General features: G+C 37.8%; 1 pseudogene; it reads right to left on the reverse strand.

Moving 5' to 3' along the window:
• LOC130102003 (cilia- and flagella- associated protein 210-like) overlaps positions 1 to 6,348 on the reverse strand; it is a 47,407-nt pseudogene extending 41,059 nt beyond the window's left edge.
• Positions 6,349 to 6,565: the final 217 nt, after the last annotated feature.

The raw sequence follows: 6,565 nt of genomic DNA on the forward strand, positions 1-6,565 counted from the left end.
GAATGTTCCAACACACAAACACCAGCCATGGAACTTTTCAGAGAAAAGTACCTCTACATGTTTTAAATGTATTAATTTTTGTGCTTAGATGTCGTCACATGCCATACTGGAAGTACTGACAATTTTATTGTGTGTTAAGCAAACTTTAAAGATGCTTGTAATTCTGCATATGAATGTAACTCTATATTCCGATAATCTTCATGTGACGTGTCTGATATGTCTGTAATTCGCTCAATCTAACAGAGCCGAATTCCGATAGCATGATGCAGTAAGGTGCATTATTTTACACATTTCATATTTCAGGAGCCAAACGGCTCAAATACAATCTCCTCATGAAGTGGGCATCCCCCACAGGACAAAGAGAACTGTGTCCGCTTCAGATCCGCGGACGGTCATGTGTGGTTCGCGCAAACAGAGGCGTGAACCCTCCTCTCCATAAGAGACACAGAAGTTTCTTTCGGAGAACACGAGAGCTTTTTCCTGTGAGAGGTTTCTGGATCCATGGCCCCCTTAGGGGGGGCTTTCTCCGTTTTCTTTAATCTTTCTTTATTTTCGTCTTCGGACTTTTCTTACGTTTAGTTTCAGTGAAATGAACGTAATCGGCAACTTCAACCTGAAGGAGAAGACTCTTTGAATCTGCAGTGACCACGCTCGCCCGGAAAGGCTGAGAAAGCACGCACCCGCTCCTAAGGACACACACGCAAGACACAGTTTTCCTCAGCAACACCAGGAGAACCAAAGACCTTTAAGCCTTCCTTCAAACTAACGCGCTTTGCCCGCTCTGAAAGACCACGTGAACGCGTGACGCAAGGACAGAGACACAGACACATGCTTTCTTCACATCACGCCAGAGAGCGTTACCTGTGCAAGTAACCGTTTACCATTCTTTCAAGGTTTAAGATCTGTTGAGTCTTGTTCTAACTCAGAGGTTCTGTGTCTGTGATGAATTTTGCCAAACCAGAAGATCTCTCATCTTCTTTCTCTCTCTCTCCCTCCCCATCTTTCTCCCTCGCAATCTCTCTCTCTCTCACTCCTGTTTGTTACTCGTCTGTATCGTTAGTTTTACTGTTTAACCCCCTGGGGTCGGCTATCGCGCCGGCGCGATTGTCTCGCTTTTTTTCTTATCAGTGTAAAAGAGACTCAAAATACTCTGTTAATTTTGATCTTACATATAAGTGTTGTACATCATTAGATCCTGTTAAGTTTCTATTTTTTTTGTGGATACTCACAATAAAAACAAAGTGTTGTGCTTTTCACCAAATAAAGAAAAACAAACATGATGCGAGTTCTGCGTTCTCTCTGTCAGTGAAGTCCATTCTGAAACGCGTCCTAAGATTAACTGTAACTCCGCGATTACTTGTCACACAGGCACGAGAGGTTTTTCTTTATGAAGCTTAAATTCTCTTCTTTTAAATGAAGTAATTTATATAAAAAACAAATATTCTCAGTTTATGCAATCTGTATGAAAAGAGAGTGCTGTCAGTATTTTTTCCCCCAGCTCATTACACTTCATTACGTGTTAATCTGACACGCCCACGGAGGACGCGCGCTGTTCAAACGCAAATGTCGAGGCAAGCCATGACAATGCCCACATCAGCCGTTCCACCGCAGCGGTAAAATGTGTGGTGTATTTGCTGCCTTTTACCGCTAAGAGGCGCTACAATCATAGACTCTGAAAAGTGTTCGTTTATTCCAGTTTATTCTCTCTAATGCGTAATCTGCTGCCGCACCGCGCTGATTCAGAGCGATTGAAAGCTGGTAGCAGAAGAATTCAACAAGTGAAACGTAGTTAAAATAACTCATAATCACAATACTGAAATTAGGCTACTGAAATGTAATTGAATAAATAATGAAAACATTTCAACATAAAACATTGCAATAAAAACATTTAGGCTACATGAATGAGGCTTTACAACTTTAACAGCATACAGAAGACAGCTCAGTGATCAACGCAACGACACGAGCTTCGAGGAGTTTCATTCGACCCGAGATCGAATCTCAATGTAGCATACATGTTGTTAACCGATGTTGTCCTACGTTTATATTTTCCCACCTTGATGCTTAAATAGGTAACTGTTTATATCTGTTTACTTATTTAAAGTCAAGAGTTTTGTTTGATTATCATTACAACATAAATTTGCTACATTCCTGTAGAACCGCAGCTGCTGCACAAACGACAAAAACTGATGAAGGAAGATTGTCAGCCGATTGCATCAGAAAATGAAAATGAAGAAGCTCGTCTTTAGTCTGCTAAATTATTGTGTAATGTAAAAGAACACTAAAATTACTTAAGTTTGAAACCAAGTTCGAACATTTCAAGGTTTAAATTGTTTAATGTAAAACAGGGTTGCATCTTGTTTAGAGTTTATTTCTTTTGCGATGCAAAATAAGAAACACTAGGCTAATCTTATTCTTGCGACATTTTAAATTTGTATTGCCAAAGAAATTACAGCTAAATTAAACAATTAAAACAGTAGGCCTACAAAACGAAAATTGTCCAAAGAAACATAATTAAATTAAAAACATGCGTTTCTCTTTGCCTCTCTCGCGCTGGATCTCTTTTTAACAAGTTTATTTAGTCTCCCTCGCTGCGCGCGCGGGTCTCTCTCTCGAAATTAAACATTTCAGGGTAAAAACACATCATACAGCTGATAATACTGTATATGTCGCTGCGTGTCAGCCATACAAATCACAAAAAAATTATTTAACCTTTAATTGTTGCTTCAAAGACACAGCATGCCTTGTTGAATTCACCTTACAATAACTTCAATTGAAATTTTGTGTGAAAAAAACTTTAAATAGGCTACAATAAATAAACTACAATATTTATAATTTAATAAGATATGGGGTCTACATTTGGACACAGATTTATCCTTACAATAATTTTGCCTGCTCATCAGGCTGGCTATCCGACACTCTCCATATGAAAGAGGAACATTAACACCTTTGTCCAGCAACTGTCCCTCCAACCCCCCACAGGCTATCGGAGTCTGAGGCTGACTTAACACAAAGAGAAGTCGCAATTCACACTTAAATCGCTATTCTAGACAGTGTTGATAATGAAGGAATTAAATGATTTAAGTTACATGTAGCCTAGTGATATTTCTGTCACAAAAGTTTATTACTAATTTTTTCATTATTTCAATAATTGATGAAATAAAACTGGTTTGGGCCAGCTTTTTCCAAGCAAAACTAAATATAATCTGAAAAAACGCATGTTAATTTGTTGTCATGAACAAAATGTTCAACTCAATATTAAATTCTACAGGGATCTTTGGATCCTTACAAGGCATGCAATTTGTGAATTAAGTTTTTATTTTATTTTGTATTATTCAAATAAATATCGAAACACGGTGCTTCGTGGTAATGCTGCTAAATTAAATAACATTTATAGAATAATTATGAACTTAAATGAAACAATATCGCAACATTTCGACAAATACATTATTTGATTTGTTTTTACATTTTAATTCAGGGCGATTTAGCCTACATAGAGCGAGATTTTCACCCTTGTCTTGTCATTTTCTCATTGGGAAGCGCTTACATTGCATGTTTGAGTAGATCCTCTGTAGGCCTATACTGTTTTTGTCGTTAGCCTATATGAATACAAGTTTACAGTTTTGAACGATGTAAGCCTACTCTTATCTGTATGACCAAAAAATTACGGGGGGGATTAAAATAATTCAGCAGAAGCAGGGATGTTTAGACCAGAAGGAAATCCTAGTCCCCCCTGGCAAATCACACTTTACTTAAAACCATGTTTTTAAAAACTCTAGGTTGTAGGGAACAGACCTCTCTGCCATGCGCTCGCATGGTTTGGAGCACAATATCTGTCTCGCATGCACGCTCGCTCTAGATAGATTACGGGATATTTTAACTAATTTGCGGTATAACTAGTCGTTATAACTAGTTTTTTTTTATTCTTTGATTAATAGGGTTAGGGTTAGAATCTTTTGTAACATTATAAATGTCTTTACTGTCACTTTCGATCAAATTAATTATTCCTTGATAAATAAAAGTATTGATTTCTTTCCTCCAAAAAATAAAAATTAAATTCTCACTGACCCCAAACTTTTGAACGGTAGTGTATATATATATATATATATATATGTGTGTGTGTGTGTGTGTGTGTATACATATTTATTTATTTATTTATATATATATATATATTGTCCTTGCATTCTTTCTTGTGTGACACCACTGAATGAAAGGCTCATTAGTATGCAGTCTGCTCAGGTGAGAACTGCCTAATTATTCATGAGGGGGTTGGGCCGTTCCGCCCATCCGCATATTGCCTTTGCAAACAAAAAAATGTTTTTCACAATTTAAAACAATCTATTGTTTTATGTGAATGATTAGGCAGAATGATTTTCAGATCAATTCGAAGCAAAAACTCTAGGCGACAACATCCACTAGTCAAAAGTCTTGTGGACAGATATTTAGTATGTTATTTGTGGCCTTATATTAGAAACTTTATTTTTTAGTTTTTTCAATAACCACGCATAAACAATATTCTCTCAACAATACAAACATGTATTAACATGTTGTTCACATATTATGGTAGCCCTGTGTGTGCTATATAGAGTGTAATTTAACCTGTGCCATTAATATGTTTATAAGCAACTGAAAAAAGCAGAAATGTCAGAGCATGCCAAAACATCTCAAGGACCCTGAAAACACCTCAGACCCCAGAGGGTTAACTGTACATACATGTATCCTGTGTTCAAATGTAGAATTCTGTATCCGTAGTTTCAATTATTAAAACCATATTCTTGATTGATCCTGAAGTGCTCATTTACAAGTCAATGAAATGAATATCTCATAGCTACAAAGCTTTACAAGTTGTTACTATATCAGTAACGTAAATTTTATAAACACGAGAAAAATTAATGTTCACGGCCGGAACATTGAGATTTCTTGGAGTTTATAAAAAGGGATAACTTTGTTGAGAAGTTGGTAAGTTAATCTTACGGCTGTTTGCTGGACAAACCGATTGTTTGATAAACTAAATTAATTCCCTTAAAGTTGTCTCATATAATCGATCTGTAATGAGACCATTGATATATGAATGAGGAATTATAATTCGTTATGATTTACCATTCATATATACAATCGATCTATTTTCAATTTCGATAATTTAACTGTAATATGCAATATATTAATCATATTCATGATTAATTATTAAAATTCCCTATGCATAATTTGAGCTAATTAAGGCACATCTCGATGTGGCTACAAGGGAGCTAAGAACAAGAGGAACATTCGGTGAGCACACTCAGACAAGGAACAGGTGACCACACTCAGGTAAACGAGGACTCAAACAAGGGAGCAGAGAACATGAGGAACAGGTGACAACACTCAGACAAAAGAGGACTCAACTAGACAAGAGGGTGTGGTACAGGGAAACAAGGAGGCAGGAACAGAGGAGCACATGGCCAACACAAACAAAACCATATGTTAAAGCACAACACAAACATAGAGACATGAAACAAAGACAACACAGACAAAGCTGCCAGAGCAAGACCCTGATAATATTCATAGAAGAAAATATTCTGCGGGCCATTAAAGTTTAGCGAAAATCGTCAAAAACCCTGGCGGTGGCTGACAACTTTTTTTTTTTAAAATGCTGGCGGGGAAAGAGTTAATAAAGAGTTGACTATTTAATGGGATGACCTAACTTTTTCACATGACCGGGGGTTATGAATCTATATCATTATATGATGAGAACAATAGTTTGAACTAAATGTCTTGAAAGGGTATAATTTTAAATGCTGTGTTGAAATTATGAATATAAGTGTTTCTTTGTTGTGACTGATGGCTTCCTGTTTCCGGTTTTCTGAGAACGATTTTATTGGTTGTTGATTGTTTTACGTCACTATGACTACGCTAGGACTTGCGATAATATCAAACATGTTTAATATGAAAGACTAGAGAAAGACTGGCATAAATCGGGTCGCCGACTGCAGATTATCACCTCACAATTAACGATCGAGACGACGGGAGCGCGCCGAGACTCCAGTAAGATTCCTAAAGACTGCCGGTCTTTAGTCTGGGACTGTGAAAATCCTTTGGTGTACGCCCGGCATAAGAAGTACGGAGCCCCGCACAATAAGAGAGCTACAAATGCAGTAACTCCAGTGCGATGCTGTCACTCACAGCTATGGTGTTGGGTTTGACGAGCTCTTTAGAGCGCATGTGCAGCGCCTCCCGCTGTTCAGCCGCTGCTATGACACTTCTGCTGTGACGATTCACTCCGTTCACACTGTCCTGCATGCGCTGCCAATCAGATTTGGACAAAACTAGGTCTGCTTCGTATTTCTCTATCTCCCAACTCACAACTGTATGCATTAGACAACAAATTTCCAAGTTATTATAAAAGCCATTCCTGATAAGCTGGAGTCGATGGTTGCGGTCAACACCTCTCATATTGCCGGATTGAGAGAAAAGCTTAACGCCGTGTGTGATGATGTGAATGAGGTGAAGACCAAAGTTTCCCAAGTCGAGTCATCACTGTTGAAAGAGAACAATTGGATCGGCGCATTGGAGTCCCGCATCACTGAATTGG

Source organism: Rhinichthys klamathensis, unplaced genomic scaffold (genome assembly GCF_029890125.1).
Source record: "Rhinichthys klamathensis goyatoka isolate OS25496 unplaced genomic scaffold, OSU_Roscu_1.1 h1tg000264l_1, whole genome shotgun sequence".
Taxonomy (NCBI): domain Eukaryota; kingdom Metazoa; phylum Chordata; class Actinopteri; order Cypriniformes; family Leuciscidae; genus Rhinichthys; species Rhinichthys klamathensis.